Raw genomic sequence first — 20,466 nt, forward strand, 5'->3', positions numbered from 1 at the left:
CCACGGCGACCAGGTCACATCTCCGAGCTCACACTCGGTTCTTGAGTAAACACCTTCCACTTACATTTCTTCTCTACTTATGATGCCAGTTTCACCATTTGCTGCTTGGAAGGAGGTGATGCTGCCCTGCGCCCCGGGTCCGAGGGCACAGGCTCCAGCCGGGCAGGCGTCTGTGCCGGGGGGGGGTCCCCTGGGGAGGGGCCGAAGGCAGGGGTTTCTGGGGTTCCTGGGGCGATGGGGGCTTCTGCCGCAGGTTTTTCGGGTTATCATGTTCCTTGGGTTTTCTGTATCTTCACAGGTATTTTTGGTCAGCTGTCCTTCCTAGGAATGTGTCCTCTTGTACATTTTCAAGTTTTTTGCCCCAGAGCTGTTCCCAATTCCCTCCTACGACAGTTGCGCAGGGCTCGCTTCGCTTGGGGCTCCGCTCCGACACTGTCCACGCTGACGCTCTGGTCCCCTCGCTTCTCCTGGCGAAACTCTGCCAACTCGCCTGAGCCGTTCACAGAACCACCTTTGCAGCTTTCTCTGCGTGCTTTATGTCATTCATTTCTGCTTTCTAAGTCATTTCCTTCCTACTTTATAATTTACTTTCTGCTTCTCTGACTTACGTTTTGTGTCGTTTTCAGCCTCCCGAGGTTTCTGCCACACTGAGGCATAGCATCCATCGTAGTCCCTCTGCGAACTTTCTGCTGCAACTATACCCTGTGACAAGGCACCCCCCCTCCTTTTTTTTACTATTCAGGTCAATAGATTTTAAAATATCTAATTGATTTAATATTTGGCGATAACGTCTGAATTTCTAAGCATATGAAGATTTGTCCAAGTATCTGCTTTTTTTTTTCTTTTTTCTTTTCTTTTTTTTTTTTTTTTTAGCTTCAATGAATTTTGGTCACAATATATACTGACTGACCTGTCTTTTAAAACTTGTCGAGACCCGCTTTATGGCCCACATGCGGTCACATTTCGGAAACGCTCTGGGAGTCTTTGAAAACATTGCATTCAGCAGCACGTGAGGTTAGTTTTTGGCGAGTTCGCTACGTTTATTAATCAGGTTGTTTAAACCTCCTCTGTCGGGTGTTGGAAGACTGGTCTAAACCTGGCTGCCACCTGTTTCTAGAAGTAAACCGTTATGGATCACAGCTGCCCCGCTGGTTTAGGTATTGTCTGTGGCCGCTCTGCAGTATGACTTGGTTGAGTCGCTTCAACAGAGACCATTTTGCTCTGAAAAAAATATAAATTATTTACTACTTAGCTCTTCCCCGAAGTTGTGTGTCGGCCCTTGAAACCTCATTCATCTTTGGGTCCATCTGTTTTATCAAATCCTGAGAGAGGTTACAATCTGCAGTTGTCACTGTGGACGCGCCTGTTAATCCTGCATTTCTATCAAGGGTTTTTCTTTATGCGTGTGGGGCTGTGTCACGAGCGATGCACTTTAGAATTGTTGCACCTTGTTTGTGAGTGAAGTGCCTGTCACATGAAGATCAAGGGTTTGCTTTATGCGTGTGGGGCTGTGTCACTAGCGGTACAGTTTAGAATTGTTGCATCTTCTTTGTGAGTGAAGCGCCTGTCACATGAAGTGATCTTTCATCTCCTCGAGTGTTTTTTGCCCCTGAGTCTGTTTCGTCTGAAATTCATGTAGCTGAACCTCTGGGCGGCATTTGCCTTGTGTATTCTTCCTATTCTTTCATTTTTAACCCTTTTCTATTTTTATGTCTTAGATGTAGCTCGTAAATGGCATATGATGAAAGTGGGTTTTTTTTTACAAATTGTAGTTTGATAATCTTTTAAAAAAATTCTGACTTTTTTTTTTAACTGGAGCATTTCTTTGGTTTCCTGTAAAGGTAATTACAGATAGATTTGAGTTTAAATCTACCGTCTTATGTTTTGCTGTTTTAGCTCTGCTATGTTTCTTTTTTTCATTCCTTCTCAGAACTGTCTTGTTTTTAAAAAGTTGATTATTGATTTTTTTTTTAACTCTACCATTAGGAAGTTATAGACACTTTCTGTTTCTTTGATGGTTTTTGTAGAAATTACAACATTCTTACTCGGCAAACACCTGCAATTAACTAGTGCTTGACTCTTCGGGGGATCCAGGGGCCTGAGAACCCCCAACTCCCCTTCCACGCGTTGCGGGTATTTGCTTTTTAACCTCGCTTTGGCCTTACTGCCGTGTGTCTTAGGTTTGTAGACGCACCTGTCGCTTTCCTTGCTCTCTACTTCCCTGGGCCCCTGGGACCTCCCACCTGCGATCGCTTCTTCCCGCCTGGGTGTACGTGCATCAGAAGCTCCTTTAGTCAGACTCCGCTGCTGGCCAGCCCTCCCCACTTGAGCTGGGGGTCCCTGCTCCTCCGGAGATGCACTTGCTGGCTGTAGGCTCTGGCTGGCCGTGGGCTCACCAGCACATGAGTGACCTCACACCCTGGCCTTTGCCATCCCTCCTGTGCTGGCACATCATTGTCAGGCAGTCTCTCCGCTGAAGGTAAGCTGCCTTTTCCTCTGGCGTTCACGGTCAAAGTTAAAAACCCTTGCGCTCCAAAGGACACCATCAAGAAAGTGAAAGGACCACTCACAGGATGGGAGGAGATATTTGCAGATCACATATCCGACAAGGGGCTCGCACCAGCTCATAGAAGGGGCTCTGACAAGGCTGGGCTGTTGGCGCCCAAATGCCAGCGATGCGCTTGACCGCCTGGCCCATCTTGGGAAGGGACAGTGACGCCAGAAGAGAAAGGCCCTACCGCCTGCAGCGGCGCGTGCGTGGTCCTGAGCCGCACCTTCCTGTCCTGTGCCGTTGCTCCATCCCCCCACCCTCCTGCATCCCCTTCTGTGCACCTGCAACCCCTGCCCCAGGTGTGCAGACCAGCAGTTCTCAGCTGAGCTGAGTGGCCACTGCCACTCGCCGTGCCCCCTCTGGATGAGAGGAAAATGGCACGGAGGTTGCGTGAAGTGTCATCCGACCCACTTCTAATCATGGTGGGATGACAGGGGCCAGATTTCCCGTCCCACCTTTAGCCGCTGGAAAGCGTGTGAGGCTGCAAACTTCACACACCACCCAGTAGGAGCGCACACGTGCGGGCCCTCCCCCAGCGCGTGCTCTCGGGGTGCAGCTGAGCCCGGGGAGTCTGGCCTACGGGACTCCACGAAGGCTGGAGTCTGTGCAGAAGAATGCTGGAGCAGATAGGGTTACATGAAGAAGGAGCCGCAGAGAGCGAGCCTTGGTCTGCACGTGTGTGTGCGAAGGCGGAGTCTGGAAAGGGGCGCGCGTGGTGGTTCTCACAGGGCTGCGGCTCACGGTGTGTTCTCCGGGGCAAATGGAAGGACCGCAGCACGCGGAGGCCAGGGCGCATCCTCAGAGGCCGCGCCCAGCGCTAGATGCCGGCCTGCTCAGGACCCACCGAAGCGGCTTCCGACTCCTCCGAGTCGGTTAACCGCCTCCCCAAGCAAAGCCCAACAACACAACCCGCCCTGCAGCACCTGGTGTCCGCATGTCCAGGAACGAAGCAAATCGCTTGTCAGACCAATGAGCGGGGAAATGCAACCGGGAGTCGAGAAACGGCAATGACAGAAGCAGCTCCAGGTGGCTCCCCAGCTCCCAGACGAGAGAATTGGCGGAGAAGGGTGTTAAAACTCAGCCTGCTGCTGTCAACATGCTCCATGTGTTCAGTGACCGAGAAGAGATGCACAAGATGAGGAGAGAGTGGAAGATACAAAAAAGACCCCAGTCTTTTGGAAAGGAAGAGGCTCGGGCAGGACTCGTAGGAGGTCAGCCATTGCGGAGACAGGCCAGTATTCCTGAAGACTCAGTGCTGGGAACACCACGCTGAAATGAAACCAAAAAAAAAAAAAAAAAAAAAAAGGCAGGGAAAAAAGAAATAGCATCACTGGGGCCAAAAGAGGAGGAACAGATATGAACCTCAGTTCCAGAGAAGCTGGAAAGTATTTGAAAAAAATAATGGCTAAAATTTTTGCAAGTTTGATGAAAACTGATTTTCAAGACGATCAGTCAATCCCGAGCAGAAGAAACACGAAGGAAACCACACCCATGCTTATCATAACCAAATTTCTGGAACTCTCTAAAGCAGATTTAAAAAGGGACCAGAGGCAAAATCCTACAATTTACAGAGGAGACAAGATGACATCACGGTGGACTGCTCATCAGAAGCGCTGCAATCCAGAAGATGATGGGGGGGTATCTTTAAAACACGGAAAGAAAAAAAGCTTCAACCTGTAATTTCATAGCCAGCAGAATCTCTTTCCAAAGTGAAAGCTAAATTAAGACTTTTTCAAACATTCAAAAGCTGAAAAAATTTATCAGCCGACTTGAACTCTGGGAAGCACAGAGGCAGTCTTCTGGGGACAGGGAAAGTGGCACCGGATGGAAATTTAGATCAGAAGAAAGAGAGAGCAGAAGAAATATGGGAAAATAGAAAAGATTTTGTCCTCTCATTTTATTCTTTTTAATTTTTTCTTTGTCTGTGCCCACGGCATACAGACATTCTTGGGTGAGGGATCAAACCTGTGCCCAGCAGTGACCTGAGCCACTGCAGTGACAATGCCAGATCCTTAACCCACTGAGCCACCAGGAAACTCTTGTCCTCTCTTTTAAAAAGCCTTTTAAAAAGTAAATTAGGCGTTCCCATTGTGGCTCAGCAGAAATGAACCTGACTAGCATCCGTGAGGATACAGCTTCAATCCCTGGCCCCGCTCCCGGGGTTAAGGATCTGGCATTGCAGACGCGGCTCGGATCGGGCGTTGCTGTGGCTGCAGTGTAGGCTGGCAGCTGCAGCTCCAGTTCTGCCCCTGGCCTGGGACCCTCCATACGCTGCGGGTAATAGGTCATTTACCGTTTAAAGTAAAAGTACTGACAATGTGTTGTAGAGTTTGTGAGTAGGAAAGGGACGGCGGCAACACAGCACAAAGTCCAGAAGTGGGAACGTGGACACGGTGGCCAGGCTCTTGAAATGCACGCGACCTGTTGTCACACCGCAGGAGGCAGACAGGAGGCACTGAAGGTGCACGCATCCTAAGTTCTTGGGACACCTTGAAACAAACAGGTACAGCTAATAAGCTAATAACGGAAATGAAATGGAATCTTAAAAAAAAATCGCGGATCAGGAGAAGACAGAAAACCAGGAAAAAATGAAAGAAATAAACCCAAGTAGGACACAGAGAAAGATGACAGACTGAATCCCAACCGTATCAACAATCGCACCAAATCACAGGTGGCCTGAAAATGCCAAATAAAAGGCATTTTGTCAGTGGCAGAGCAGACACAAAAAGATGGGGCGAAAGTGCTTCCCACGTTAAACACAGACCCAGGTTAAAAGCGAAAGGCTGGAGAAGTAGATACCAAAAGCCAGTGGAAACCCCAGGCCAGTCCAGGCGGATACTTTAACATCAGACAAGGTAGATTTCAGGACGAGAAAGGTTGTCCTCACGGTGATAAAAGGGGCCCAGGTCATCAAGAGAAATAACATTTTGAATATATGTTCACCTTCTAAGAGCTTCACAGTACATGCAGCAAACGCGGAGAGAACTGAAAGGCAAATTAGACAAATGCACAGCTACAGGAGGAACGTTCAACATTCCTCTTTGGATAACTGATAGAACCAGTAAGAGAAAGTCAGCAAAGGGAGCGAAAACTCCAGCACCACCATCCATTCCTTTAACGTGACGGGTGTGATGAAAGATCAGCCCACCCGACAGCAGCAGGACGCGTGTTCTTTGCAAGTACGCGAGATAGACCTGACGCTGGGCCGTGAAACAAATCTCCGTAAATAAAAGGGGACAGCAACTGTGCAAAGTGTTTCCTCTGCTCACAGAGAGTTAAAGGAGAAAGCAGTAATTGAAAGCTGTCTGGAAAAACCTCAAATATGCGAAGGCTCGATGAAGGTGCTTAAATGGTCAAAGAGGAAGTCACGAGGGGAATTTGCCGACAGCTTGGACTGAGTGGAAGTGAAAACATAATGCATCCGAATTTGTGGAATGCAGGTAAAACAGTGCTTAGCAGTTTATAGTATTAAGTGATCATATGAGCACAGAGAGCAGTTTTTAAATCAACAGTTTAGGAGTTCCCGTCGTGGCTCAATGGTTAGTGAACCCAACTAGGATCCATGAGGATATGGGTTCAATCCCTGGCCTCGCTCAGTGGGTTAAGGATCCAGGGTTGCCATGAGCTGTGCTGTAGGTTGCAGACGAGGCTTGGAACCCACATTGCTGTGGCTGTCTGTGACTTAGGCCAGTGGCTACAGTTCCACTTGGACCCCTAGGTTCCTAGCCTGGGAACCTCCATATGCCGCAGGTGCAGCCCTAAAAGACAAAAAAAAAAAAAAAAAAAATGATTTAAGCTTCAACATTAAGAAAAAGTAAACAAAAGAGAAACAGCAAAGAGCTGAAATCAATGAAAAAAATGAACAATAGAAAATTATCAAAGAAATCAAACGTTGGTTCTTTGAAAGAATCATTAACATTGATAGATCCCTAATTAGATTGATCAGAAAAAAAAAAAAGGAAGAAGAAAAACGACCCAAATCTGGAGTTTCTGTTGTGGTGCAGCGTAAACGAATCCAACTAGGAACCGTAAGGTTGTGGGTTCCATCCCTGGCCTCACTCAGTGGGTTAAGGATCTGGCATTGCTGTGAGCTGTAGCATAGGTTGTAGACACTGCTCGGGTCCTGCGTTGCTGTGACTGTGGTGTAGGCCAGGGGCTACAGCTCCGATTCGACCCCTAGCCTGGGAACCTCCATGTGCTACAGGTTCGGCCTTAAAAAGCCAAAAGCCAAAAAAAAAAAAAAAACAGGATCCAGCACTGTCACTGCAGCAGCTTGGGTTGCTGCTATGGTGTGGGTTTGATCACTGGCCTGGGAACGTCCACGTGCCTTGGGTGTGGCCTAAAATAAAAGGAAATAAAATAGAGAGAAGGAGGCCCTACAAGTCCTATGGGTATTAAAAGGATGGCAAGGAAATACGACAAACTTTATGGCAGGAAAATTTACAACACAGATGAAAGAGACACATGCCTGGGACAGAACAAGTCACTGAAACTTATTCAAGCCAAAATAGACCCAAATAACCTTGCAAAACCTCTAACAAAGAAAGCTCTTGGCCCAGATGACACTTTATGAATTATCAAAGTCCCCCAGTAACTAGAGGAGGCAGGCACACTTCTTAGTTCAGTTATGAGGCCAGCACCACCCTGGTACCCACGCTAGACAAAGTCTAGGGACCGATATCCATCACGACGTAGAAAATTTTAGCCAATCAAACCAGCAACATGCAAAAGGGGTTCTGCCTCCTAATCAGATGGGGTTTATCCCAGGGATGCAGGGCTGGTTTAACATTCACAGCCAATCGTTATAATTCCCTTTATTGACAAACCAAAAAGAACACCACTCAGTGGTGACTATCTCACTGGTGAAAAAAAAGCATTTAATACTCATTTGCGGTTTAAGAACGTCTCTGAGGAGTTCTCCTGTGGCCCACTGGGTTAGGGATCCAGCATTGTCACCGCAGCGGCTAGAGTCACTGCTGGGGCGTGGGTTTGATTCCCGGCCCAGGCGCTTCCACATGCCACAGGCTCTGCCGAAAAAAAGAAAAAGTCTCAGAAAACTAGAGCTTGCTCTGTCTAATAAAGGGCATCTATAAAAACCCTGTAACTACCGTTCTAGTTAATGGGGGAGACTGAAGTTTTCCTTCTAGATCAGCAACAAGGCCAGGACGAGTGCTCTCACCGCCCTATTCAGCATCATACCGGGAAAGGAAGGCCAGGAAAGGAAGAAAAGGCACACAGAATGGGAACAAAAGAGTGGCATTATCTTCATTCACGGATGGCACCGTGGCCTATGTGGAAAACCCTACGAAATCCACAAAAACCTTGCTGGAACCGGTAGGTGAGTTTGGTGAATTTACAGGACATAGGTCAGTCTAACAAAATTTATTTCATTTCTCTCTGCTGGTGCTGAACCACTGAAAGCTGTAACAAAGCACCGTTTACAACAGCGTCAAAAATACGAAATGCATAGGGATAAACATAAGAAAGCAGTGCCAAGAGAAATTAAACAAGACCTAAATAAAACGTGAGCCAGACCATGTTAATGGACCACAGGACCCAGTGTTATTAAAATGTCAGGTCTTGAATAGACATTTCTCCAAGGAAGATATACAGATGGCCAACAAACACATGAAAAAATGCTCAACATCGCTGGTTATAAGAGAAATGCAAATCAAAACTACCATGAGATATCACCTCACACCAGTCAGAGTGGCCCTCATTAATAAATCCACAAATAACAAGTGCTGGAGGGGCTGTGGAGAAAAGGGAACCCTCCTGCACTGCTGGTGGGAATGTAAACTGGTACAACCACTATGGAGAACAGTTTGGAGATACCTTAGAAATCTATACATAGAACTTCCATACGACCCCGCAATCCCACTCTTGGGAATCTATCTGGACAAAGCTCTACTTAAAAGAGACACATGCACCCGCATTTTCATTGCAGCACTAGTCACAATAGCCAGGACATGGAAACAACCCAAATGTCCATCGACAGATGATTGGATTCGGAAGAGGTGGTATATATACACAGTGGAATACTACTCAGCCATAAAAAAGAATGACATAATGCCATTTGCAGCAACATGGATGGAACTAGAGAATCTCATACTGAGTGAAATGAGCCAGAAAGACAAAGACAAATACCATATGATATCACTTATAACTGGAATCTAATATCCAGCACAGGAGTTCCCGTCGTGGCGCAGTGGTTAACGAATCCGACTAGGAACCATGAGGTTGCGGGTTCGGTCCCTGCCCTTGCTCAGTGGGTGAACGATCCGGCGTTGCCGTGAGCTGTGGTGTAGGTTGCAGATGCGGCTCGGATCCCGTGTTGCTGTGGCTCTGGCGTAGGCTAGTGGCTACAGCTCCGATTCAACCCCTAGCCTGAGAACCTCCATATGCCGCGGGAGCGGCCCAAAGAAATAGCAAAAAGACAAAATAATAATAATAATAATAATATCCAGCACAAATGAACATCTCCTCAGAAAAGAAACTCATGGACTTGGAGAAGAGACTTGTGGCTGCCTGGTGGGAGGGGGAGGGAGTGGGAGGGATCGGGAGCTTGGGCTTATCAGACACAACCTAGAATAGATTTACAAGGAGATCCTGCTGAATAGCATTGAGAACTATGTCTAGACACTCATGTTGCAACAGAAGAAAGGGTGGGGGAAAAAATGTAATTGTAATGTATACATGTAAGGATAACCTGACCCCCTTGCTGTACAGTGGGAAATAAAAAAAAAAAAAAAAAAAGAGCAATACATTAAAAAAAATAAATAAATAAAATAAAATGTCAGGTCTGCCAAAATTAATATATAGATTCAATGCAATCGCAATCAAAAGGCTGGCAAGGCTTTTTTTTTTTTTACCTTTTTTTTTTTAATGCCGCGTCCATGACATATGGGCGTCCCCAGGCTAGGGACTGAATTGGAGCTGCAGCTGCCAGCCTACTCCAGAGATCACAGCAATGCTGGATCCTTAACCCACCGAGCGAGGCCAGGGGTCGAACCTGAGTCCTCATGGATACTAGTCAGATTTGTTTCCGCTGAGCCACACTGGGAACTCCCTGGCAAGGCTTTTTGTAGAAATGTACAAGCTAAAATTTGCATGGACATCCAAGAGCCTAGGAGAGCGGCAGCAATTTTAAAGAAGCCAACGAAAGAGGAGCTGGTGGGAGGAACTGGACTTCCTCTATGGCTACAGTAACGCAGACATCGTGGAACCGGCCAGAAGGTGTGCTTGAAGATCCGTGGAACCGAGTAGATTCTCGAAACAAACCCGCGCATTGATAGTCCATTTATTTCCAACAGAAGTTCCAACGTAATTCGGTGGCAAAGGTTAACATTGCCAGCAGATGGTGCCAGGACTGTTGGACGGCCGTGAGCCTTTGTCCCACGTTAAAAAATTAACTCACTGTGGATCAGACTTGAAGGCGAACGCTGAAACCTGAAGACTTAGAGAACAAACGTGGTGTATACACATAAAGTAATAGCATTCAGCCTTGAAAACAAAATTCTGACACCTGCTGCGACATAAACGGACCTTGAGGACACAATGCCTGGACACCAAAGGACAAGCACCGCGGGGTTCCGCTCACGCGAGGTCCTCAGAGGCGTCAAGTTCATAGACACAGCAGGCAGGATGGCGGGCACCAGGGGATTGGGTGGGGGTGGGAGGGAGGGAGGGATGGGGCACTTTCACTTGGGAAGGTGAGCTTGGCTGGACGGTGGTGCCCCACAGTGGCCCCACAGTGTGAAGGTGCCTCATGCCTCTGAATTGTACGCTGAGAGGTGATTTAAATGGTAATTTTTATGTGTCTGTTACCACAATTGAAAGCAAGCAAGCAAACAAACACAAGGCTAAAACTAGCCAGGAGGCCCAGGGTCTTGCTCTGTCGGTCAGAGGCCGAAGCTGTGCTGGAGGGCGGGCTGGGCTGCCGGGAGGAGCGCGTCCTGCAGGGTCGGTGGGTTTGGAGGCCTCGGAGTGAGGGTGAGGTCGAGGTCGGCCTCCTCCTGGGAGCCAGAGCCCGGAGGGAGCCCAGGGGCCTGGAGACTGTTTTGCTCCGTTGTCGCAGGCGGCCGCCCACCTTCCGCTGTTCCCAGGAGCCTGCAGGGGAGGCTGAAAGTGCTCCGCAGTCCTTGCTGGGGTGTGACCTCAGGATCGCTCCCGTCTGCTCATTGCGGGCCGTCTATGGGGCTGCGTGTGGGGCGGGGGAGGGTGTAGCAGCCCTCGGAAAGGCCCCCGTCGGCTGTGTCGCGGGGGGGTTGCGGAGTTCGCGGACTGTGCTGTTGTCATCAGGAGCTGAAGTTCACCCGAAACCGCCCTCGCTGCGTGCAGATTGTTCACTGAGGTTTTCCAGTCCTGCCCAAGTTCATTCCCGTTTGTGCCTTTCACTTTCAGGCCTTCTCGTCGGAAACCTCCAAGGACCCTCGTTCCCGCCCACCCTGCCGACCCCGTGCCTCGGTGAGTGAGAGGGAGGCGGCTGGCACTTGAGCCGCGTGTGTGCGTGTGCGTGTGTCTCTGTTCCCTGGAGCAGCCTTGGAGTGAGTCCCGCCCCAGAGATCTGGACCTGGCTGTGCTGGCAGACACCACAGTCTGTCGCCCTGGGAGCCAGGCTCGCCGATCCCGCCTCAGCGACATTAAAGGGACCGAGTGGGGCGCAGAGCGGGACCTTGAGGCGTTGTTGGTTGATGCTCTTTTTCTTACAGCCAAAGGATATGCGTTGTAATCAGTTCCCACTTGTCCGACGTCCAAGTGACAAGGTTCAGGTGACGTGGTTTCCCCTTCCGGCCTTTCCTGGAAGGATGACCTCGGGGCCGAGCGGAAGCCGCTGCTGGGTTCGGGGGGGACGACTGTGGGGCCAGAGCCAGACCAGCTTTTGCGAGCTGACTGGAAGCCCGGGGGTCTCTCTGACATGGAGGTGACTGACCAGTGTGGACGTCGGGTGGACCACGCCCTGGAGGTCAGGGTGCACGTTTGCCGTCGGATATTGTGCTCCTGCAGGAGGGCCCTCTTACCCCCGAAGCCCCTGGACAACGAGCAGCTGGCAGAGAGCACGGATGGGGTGGCCCTGGTTCATCCGAGGCTGAGGACAGAGCCGGTCCCACAGAGTGACCTCCCGTGACCTGGGCCCTCTCCCGTTCTCCCGTGTCCTGACTCCGGGTGGTCCTGCCTTTGGTTCTGCACCGACCGCCCCCCTTCTGTGCACCCGGTCTTGGGGTCTGTTGCATGAGGTGACTGAGTGACAGCTTCTGTTTGTATTAATCCAGCCATGACCAGAAGGCCTCCCTCTGCCATTGCTTCTGCAGGCCTGGGAGACCTTTTAAAGTGCTGGCTGCAGAGAGCAAGTCCAGCCATCACGTTAGGAAGTTGACAAATTTAGCTCTTGATTCCCAGCTCTGGGTGGGCAGGCAGTTTACCCTCCTGGGCAGTAGTGGCTCCGTGTGCTGGTAACGACTAGTCGGTTAACGCCAAGCCAGCGCCAATCTCATCCTTTTTATATTTACAGTCACGATTTATTAAAAGCGATGCTGCTTAAATATATGAAGGGAACACTGCAGTCCTTGGTTTTCAAATTAAAATTACTCTGTTTCATATCTCTTAGTGATTATGCATTTCGTTATGATAAAGTTGGATAACTGGTGGTATAAATATGAGACACGCCACACCTCTCAGCGCCCAGTGTTCTCTGTGTGTCTCAGCTCCGACGTTCTGAATCAACAAATGTTTACTTCCTCTTTTGGCTCTTTTGGTGCTGATGTAACACACAGCTTTGGTCCCAGCTGTTCAGTGGCCGCAAGCGGCGGAAGAGCATCAGGCCACGTTGTAACCTGAGGCTGAGCTCTCAGGTGTGTTCCTCTCTTTTTGACTATCACCTGGCTGCAGGGCTAAAAGGCTTCTCGCCCCGGAACGGCCACTGCCCAGGGCGTGGCCTGCGATGGCCACAGGGGCCTCCGGTAGCACCAAGAGCCGTTCGGTCTGTGAAGCGTGCTGCCTTGTGCATGGCAGGCCTGTGTCATCGCCATCGGCTTGTTCCTGGGGGAGAGTCACCCTTGTCACTGGTCATCGGCCAGGCCTCCCCCGGAAGGGCAGCACTTGGGGAAGCTGGAGATGGAAATCGGGTTGGCCTCCCTGTCTGCTGGGGACGGGACCTCGGAGGTCGGTAACGACTGAGGACGGGGAGCAAGGACGGGACGGCGCGGGGGAGACAGTGCGTGACAACTCCCAGATCGGGTTTATAACCGAGCACGCGGCCAGGTTAACTCAACATGGTCAAAAAGGACTTTGAGTGACATCTATACAACTCACCAATTTTTAGAGGCAGGAAAGAGAAAACAAAACACTTCCCTGCCCCCGAGCTAGTGATCATCAATATTGAAATTTTAAGCAAAATCATTCATTTATGACTTGAACTGACACCACTCAAAAGACGTCTAATAAACATCTGAAAAGACGTGCACGTTCATCGGTCGTCAGAGAAATGAGGGGCACGGACTGCAGGGGGCGCTGTCTGAATCGCGCCACCCAAAGCGGAAGGGCGGAGCCCAGTGGACAAGGGCCGGCGCTTCGGGGCTCTGACGCCGTGGTGGCTGCAACGTGGTGCGGTCTCTTTGGAGAGCTCTTACCTTGGTGGTTACGCCCGTGGGCTCCGAGCTGAGCGCTTTCAAAGTCCCTCATCAATCACTTCTCTTCCCGCCCATGTGGAGGGCGTCGTGTTAGTAGCGGTTTCCCCATGAGGACGAAGCCTCCAGATAAGCCATTTGCCTGTGCTCACCTGCCTGGGGGGCCCATCTGCTGTCCTGGTGCCCTGCCCTGTCCCTGCTGGCCCCTGGTGCCCCGTGGACACCTGGGGGGGCCGTCGTGCCTTGCCAGCCCTGCAGGATGCTGCGGGGAGGGAGGGAGAGGCTGGGGGAACCCGGCTAGGGACCCCGGCTAGGGACCCCGGCTAGGGGGTGGTCCTGTGGGTGGACTCGGGCTCTGGGGCCTGGAGTTTCCACCAGCTTTTCTTTCAAGTTTAAGAGAATCGGGAGGTTTCCTTCGTCCTGCTTACGTTCTGATGCTGACTCGGTGCCTTCCCTCCCCGCCCCCACCCCGTGGCCCACATGGGCCGAGGGCTCGGACTCAGTCCAGGGGGCCAGGGGCTGGGCGAGGTGGGGGCCCCCCTGCGCAGCAGATTGTCTTTGCTCTGAAGGTGACAGGAGGGGACGAGCAAAGGGCTTAGACTTTGACCGGCCAAGTTGTGTCTAAAGAAGGCGTGTGGCCTGCGGGAGAAGTTTCTCCCCTTAAAGAGCAGCCTTATCAGCATTCAGCCAGTCAGTTAGACTTCGTAACCACCGCAGAGACAAAAGGTTGGCACTTTACAAGCAAGGAAGGCAAATGCTTGTTAATAATTAAGTTGTAATTAAAGAAATAATGTGTGCTCAGAACAATGAAACACAGAACCAAATCTAATAAATAATCATTTCATTCTTTACTCCATCCGCAATCCTGCCCTTTCTCCTGGAGGGAACTACGTATAAACGGTTGGTGGTTAATCCTTCCAGAACTTGTCAAAAAATGCACATGAGAACACACACGCAGTTTCTAAAAATGTGTTTATGCGCCATGACGTACACTGGCACACCTTGCTTTCCGCTTGCATGGTTGGCTTCTAGTGCACAGGTCTCGCTCGTTTAAAACACATAAACTTCCTCTTTTATGCAGGTCTTAAAGGGCATGGCTGGATGTACATGCACACGTGCACATGCACACACATGCACACGCATGCTCCTGCTCTGTGAGAACGTCTGGGGGATTATTTCAGAGCACAGGTACCTGGTTCTAATGAGTTTATTAGAACCAGGGTGTGCTTTCAAGACTTGAGATGTGCGTGCGTGTCTGAGAAAGTGTCATGGAGCGGGCACACTCGTTCTGGTGTGGAAGGGCTGGCGGCGAGCCGGAGACAGTCAGGTGACCACGACGAGGGCCTCGAGGCTCTGCGGTGTCTGAGCAGCCCCGCCCGGCGCAGAAGCCTGGCCTGCTGGAAGGGGGCTTTGCCTCCTGCCAACGTGGAGACCCTGGCTGGTGCTGTTTGCCCTTTGGTGGGGAGGAAATGGGGTGGGGGCGGGGCTGGGTGGGGGAAGGTGGGCTCTACGTGGAAGATTCCCTTCCCACCAAGGGGTGTCTGTTTTCTGGAACACTCCGTACCACCACGTTCCTCTTTGGGTCACATGTAAAGGGTTGTGTGCATGCATAATTACATGCATTTTGTCGCTGGGTCACCCGTGTTCGTTAGCAGAGCTGCATCCGTCAAGCATCTAAAGGGCAAGCAGAGCAGCAGCAGCGGGAACAGGGCTGGGGCCTCCCTCGGACTCTGCCTGTCCTGCAGCCGCCGTCCGCCTGGCAGCTCCCATCTCTCGGTGAATAGAGCTGACAAGGAGCCTCTTGAGTCACTGAGCCTGGAGCACCAGCACTCCGTGCCGCCACCAGCCTGGCTTTGCCCAGGGCTCTGGCTGAAACAGAAGGCCGTGGCGTCTGGGGAAGCCCCCCCCCCCCGTGTGAATGGAAATTAGGAAGTGTGTCTGCAGAAACACGGACACACCAGCTCCGAGGGGGAGGGATGCCTGGCCTTCGCGTACCTGCCGGGGGGCGCGGGGCGGGGGGGTCTGGCTCCCTCTGGGCTCAGGGCCGCTTCGCTGGCTCCCGGTCCCGCTCCGACGGGAGCGCTTTCTCCTGGGAGCCGGGAGCAGCCCCGGGGAGGAGGGGGGCACAGCCTGGCTGACCCGCCGCCCGCGGACCTTTGTTTCCCAGTAACTTGCCTCAAGGACGTCCTGGACCTTCTGCGTAGACGTCACATCGCCTGCGAATGGTGGAGGCTTTTCTTCTTCTTCACCCCGTTTCTCTCATTGTCCCCCTGTCTCATCACAGGGGCCGCAGGGAGATCTCTGGGGGGACGTGGCCACGGCCGAGGTCCCGACCGTGCTGGCCGCGCTGCGTGCCAGCCTCTGCTTTTCCTGAATCTCAGGAAGTAATCGAGCTGTTTTTCTTCCGTGTCCCTTGTCAGCGCTGACCGGATGAACTGATGTGGCTGTGGCCGACCGCTCCTGTGTCCTGGCGTCAACCAGCTTTGGTCATGATGTGTTCTGGCTATTTTTTTTTTGTCTCTTGCTATTTCTTGGGCCGCTCCCTCGGCATGCGGAGGTTCCCAGGCTAGGGGTCGAATCGGAGCTGTAGCCACCGGCCTACGCCAGAGCCACAGCAACGCGGGATCCGAGCCGCGTCTGCAACCTACACCACAGCTCACGGCAACGCTGGATCGTTAACCCACTGAGCAAGGCCAGGGATGGAACCCACGTCCTCATGGTTCCTAGTCGGATTCATTCACCACTGCGCCACGACGGGAACTCCTGTTCTGGCTTTTTGACGACGTGGCTGGAACCAGTTTGCTCACACACATCTGCTGTGCGTGTCCTGTCCGTAGCCACACCTGTGACTGGCCTGCGACGTCACAGGCATGTTTGGCTTGCTGGTGTTTGTTGATGCTTCTAGCATTCCTCCGCTAAGCGAGTGCGGACTCGGGGGTCCTCACACGGGAAGGGTTCGGTGGGCGCGTCCCCTCCGGGGGAAGCCCATGGTGAGCCTGACCCTCTAAGCTGCCCCGCGTCTCTTGAGGGTTACCATCCGGACGTGAGGTGGGACCTTGTGAAGTTACCTGCCCAGCACTCGCTTTAAAGACAGACAGCGACTTTCATGAATGGATTTCCTGCCGTCACACCACCCTTGCATTCGTGGAGCAAACCCCACTTGGTCATGATGTGCTGTCTTTTTAATGTGCTTTTAGATTCCGCCTGCTGGTTTTTAAAGGAATTTTTGTATGTATCCTCACTGGGAGAGAGCAGTGGGTCTCAAACTTTTGGTCTCTTCACACTCTTAAAAAAGCGCTGAGTCCTCCAATGGCTTTTTGTTCTTGTGGGTCACGACTACTGTGGTTCCGAGCTGGGGGTGGCCCTCCCCCACCCAAGGGGGCATTCGGCAAGACATGACTGGTGTGGTGGGGTGTCTCTCCTGGACTGGCACCTAGTGGGTAGAAGTCAGGGGTACTGCCAGATGACCTGCAGTGCCCAGGACAGCCCGAGACAGAGGAGCACCCGGTCCAAAATATCAGTAGTGCTGCACTTGAGAAACTGCTGCTGATATGCAATAGCTGAGAAATTAACACAGAATATTTTATTTTATTTTGCTGGCCTTTTAGGGCCACGCTCACAGCACATGGAGTTTCCCAGGCTAGGGGTCAAATCAGAGCTACACCTGCCGGCCCACAGCCTCAGCAATGTGGCATCCGAGCCACACCTGCGACCTACACTACAGCTCACGGCAACGCCAAACACTTAACCCACTGAGAGAGGCCAGGGATCAAACCCGCAACCCCATGGTTGCGAGTCAGATTTGTTTCCGTGGCGCTGCAACGGGAACGCCATAATGTTTTAAAATACTTATTTAATAATTTATTTGAAAGAGGAGTTCCCGTCGTGGCGCAGTGGTTAACGAATCCGACTAGGAACCATGAGGTTGTGGGTTCGGTCCCTGCCCTTGCTCAGTGGGTTAAGGATCCGGCGTTGCCGTGAGCTGTGGTGTAGGTTGCAGACGCAGCTCGGATCCCGCGTTGCTGTGAGCTGTGGCGTAGGCCAGTGGCTACAACTCCGATTGGACCCCTAGCCTGGGAACCTCCATATGCCGTGGGAGTGGCCCAAGAAATAGCAACAACAACAACAACAAAAGACAAAAAGACAAAAAATAATAATAATAATAATAATAATAATTTATTTGAAAGAGTAGCAATAACCTCATAACATGTTAACAAACATTTATAATTAAGAAAAACTACACTTTCCAAAACCGAGAGAAGTGTAATGAGGGAGAGGTGTTATTTCCTATTTCTACGATGTAATTCGCCTCTCAGACATCTGACCTAAGGGACCCCTGAAACATCTGCTTCTGCATCAGTGTGTCTTACCGTGTTGCTTGGTGGAGGGTTGTAAAGAAAATTCTGCGTCACCAAGTATGTGCTTGGAAAACAGACGACTCTCAGATCCCTGACGGCCCTGGGGACCCCTGGGGACCTCACGTCACACTCGAGAGTGTTGATTTGGACCAGTTTCCTTCCTTCACCCCTGCCTTCCGAATTCATTCTCCCACTGTGGCTTCAACGTCACACTTGCTTCAAAAAGAGGCACTTGGAAATTTCCTTCCTTTTCTATGTTCTGGAGAAGGTTAGATCATGTTAAGATCATCTGTTTTTATACGATTGGTTAGAATTCACTTTTGAAGTATCTGGTTTGGTGTCTTTCATTGGCAGTATCTCTGACAGAAATCTCTTTTAATTTTATAAAAATAGGTCCATTCAGGAGCTCCCTAGTGGCTCAGCTGGTTAAGAATCTGGCGTTGTCACTACTGTGGTGCAGGTTCCATCCCTGGCCCAGGAACTTCCGCAGGCAGGAGAGGCCAAAAAGAAAAAAAAAGAAAAGAAAAAAAAACTAGTTCTGTTCAGACATTCTTTCTTTTTTATAGTCACTTTTGATATATTTTTTTCCCTTAGAAAATTGTCCATTTCATCTAGATTTTCAAATTTATTTGCATAACGATGCACAATTATTTCTATTTTTTTAAATTTATTTTCCTTTGATGGTTATTCTAATTTATGTACTGTTAATTTCCATTACCTTAGTTGATTTTTATTTCTACGGAGGACTTATCTGTTTCACTGATTTTTTTTTTCAAAAACCAGCTTTTAAAGATTTAGCTGTTAATTGCAGTGTTTTTTTCTAACTCACTTTTGCTTTTTCCCTTATTCATTCCTTCAGTTACTTTAATTTTCTCCTAACTTTTCTGAAGTGGAGGCTTCGCTCTTATTTTCATGCTGCCGTTCCTAAAGATTTAAAGTGTTTAATGTGTGCTTTAGTTTTCACGATGTTTTCTACAAATTCTGCAGTCTGCGTCTCTGCTTTCCCTAGAACGGAACATCGGAGAGGAGAATGTTTACATTTTGGAGGGCAGAAAGGCCATTTCTGCTTCCTGATTCCATCATTAATTTCTAGGGAATATTTTTCGTATTTGATTTCCTGTTTGGGATTTGTTGAAAATTTCCTCATTGCTCCATCAATGGACACTGTTATTGAACGTTTCTACGAGCCATTCAAAGAAGGCAGGCGCTGTCTTGTTAAGCACAGGATTGGCCACATGTCCTTAAATCCACGTGATCAGCCTTGCTGCTGTTACAGCCTCTGTCATCTGTCTTATTTCGCGGGGGGGTGGGGTTTTTTGTTTTTTGGGCTTTTTTTTTTTTTTTTTTTTTTTTTGCTACTCCTGAGGCATATGGAAGTTCCCCGGCCAGGGATCAAACCTACACCACAGCTGCAGCTGCTGCAGTGACAACACCAGGTCCTTAACCTGCTGCGCCGCAAGGGAACTCCATCCAGTCTCTTTTAATTCTTGTATCGCCATCTCCTGTTATTGACGTGCTTTGCTCCGTTTCTTTGGCATCACCTGTAAATTCTGCTTTGTGACAAGTACAGCTGGATTATTTGGTACTTAGACATTCAGTTTATATGTTTAAGAATTTGCGTTTCCACTGTTATAAATATTCCTGCTTTGTCTTATTTAATCACTTGCCAGATATTTTATTCTCTGACATTGAGATTTTGCACCCGACGGCGGGGCATTTTCCCGCTACATGTGTTTAGTCATTATTTTCAAGACTGCTGCATCGGTTGAAGCATTTATTCTCTTGTTCCTCACAGAACTGGGCTTTGTGTCGCAGGCCAGTGTGAAGCTATTTCCCTTTGCGTAGCTGGTTTAGCCTATCGTACGGACTGACCTGACCCTGTATTGGGATTGGCGCTGTCGGCGTTTTGTGTATTTGGGGGGCAACCACACGCAGCCCTTACACCCATGTTGTTCTGTAGGTGCTGTCTGTTCTCATTCGGCCTGGTGTTTTGTTTTCTGTTTCGTGGTGTGGACTCGGTCATAGGGAAAGCGTGCATTGGCTTCTGTCGGACCCCAAGTCTCCCCCTTTTGGAGGAGGTCTGCAGTCTCTCTACCAGGAGCCGCAATAGATGCCCTGTACCCCCCGACATGCCCACCCCCACCCCCGCACCTGCTCCAACGCCCCTGCACACCTGGGCTCCCCCTGCCGGCTGTCAGCTGCCCCGCTGTTCGTCAGTGAGCCTGCTGGAACCCGTGGGGTGCTGGGGTGGCCCTGCCTCTCCCCCTGACATTGTCAGCACGCGGCACGTCCTGGTACACAGCTCTCTCTGCCAGTCTTCTCTCCCCAGTGGAGCTCCCCAGAGCTCCTCACCGGGCTTCCCTGGCCTCAGACGTGTCCTCCAGCTTTGCTGTGGGCAAGGGTTCAGACCGTCGTAGCCCACGGAGCCCCGTGTCCCCCCTTGTCCCCCCTTGTCCCCACCTTGTCCCTGCCCTCTTCACCTCCCCAGGACCTCGTGCCTTCATGTCTGTTTCTCAGCCCTGCTCTGTTATGCCTGCCTTCTTCCTGTTCGCATCTGTGTCTTTCTTTTGCCTTCTTTTTTTTTTCCTGCCCTGGTGGGGCAGCAGCTTCACGTGGGACCTCAGTTCCCAGACCAGGGATTGCTCTAGGCTGCAGGGAGAAACGTGCCGAATCCTAACCCTTAGACCACCAGGGAACTCCTGGCTCCAGGTTCCGTCTTTCCGGCGTCCTCTCTTAGCGTTGCGGCTTCCTGTAAATCCAGCAGACGGCTGTTGTTTCGTGACCCTGGGCCTCTGCCTGCCTCCCTCGTCATCATCCACCACCCCTCCCTGGCTTCCCTGCCTGCTCTTGAACCGAGTCTGCCCAACCCGCCCACCTGGCCCCTCCTCGGAGGGCTCCCTTTCTGCCCTAGGGCCTGAGGCTTGGGACAGTG

At 50.7% G+C, this 20,466-nt stretch overlaps 1 protein-coding gene across 3 annotated transcripts in view; it reads left to right on the forward strand.

Moving 5' to 3' along the window:
* The window catches only part of AGPAT3 (1-acylglycerol-3-phosphate O-acyltransferase 3), a 103,145-nt gene that overhangs the window by 19,559 nt on the left and 63,120 nt on the right, over positions 1–20,466 (forward strand). Inside the window, exon 2 of one of the 3 annotated variants that reach the window (XM_021068324.1) lies at positions 10,955–11,017. The exons of the other annotated variants lie outside the window; for them this stretch is intronic. The gene's annotated coding sequence lies outside the window, so the exon portion shown is untranslated. The remainder of the gene's footprint in view (positions 1–10,954; positions 11,018–20,466) is intronic. 3 annotated transcript variants of the gene reach the window in all.

The sequence above is a fragment of the Sus scrofa genome, chromosome 13, assembly GCF_000003025.6.
Source record: "Sus scrofa isolate TJ Tabasco breed Duroc chromosome 13, Sscrofa11.1, whole genome shotgun sequence".
Taxonomy (NCBI): Eukaryota; Metazoa; Chordata; class Mammalia; order Artiodactyla; family Suidae; genus Sus; species Sus scrofa.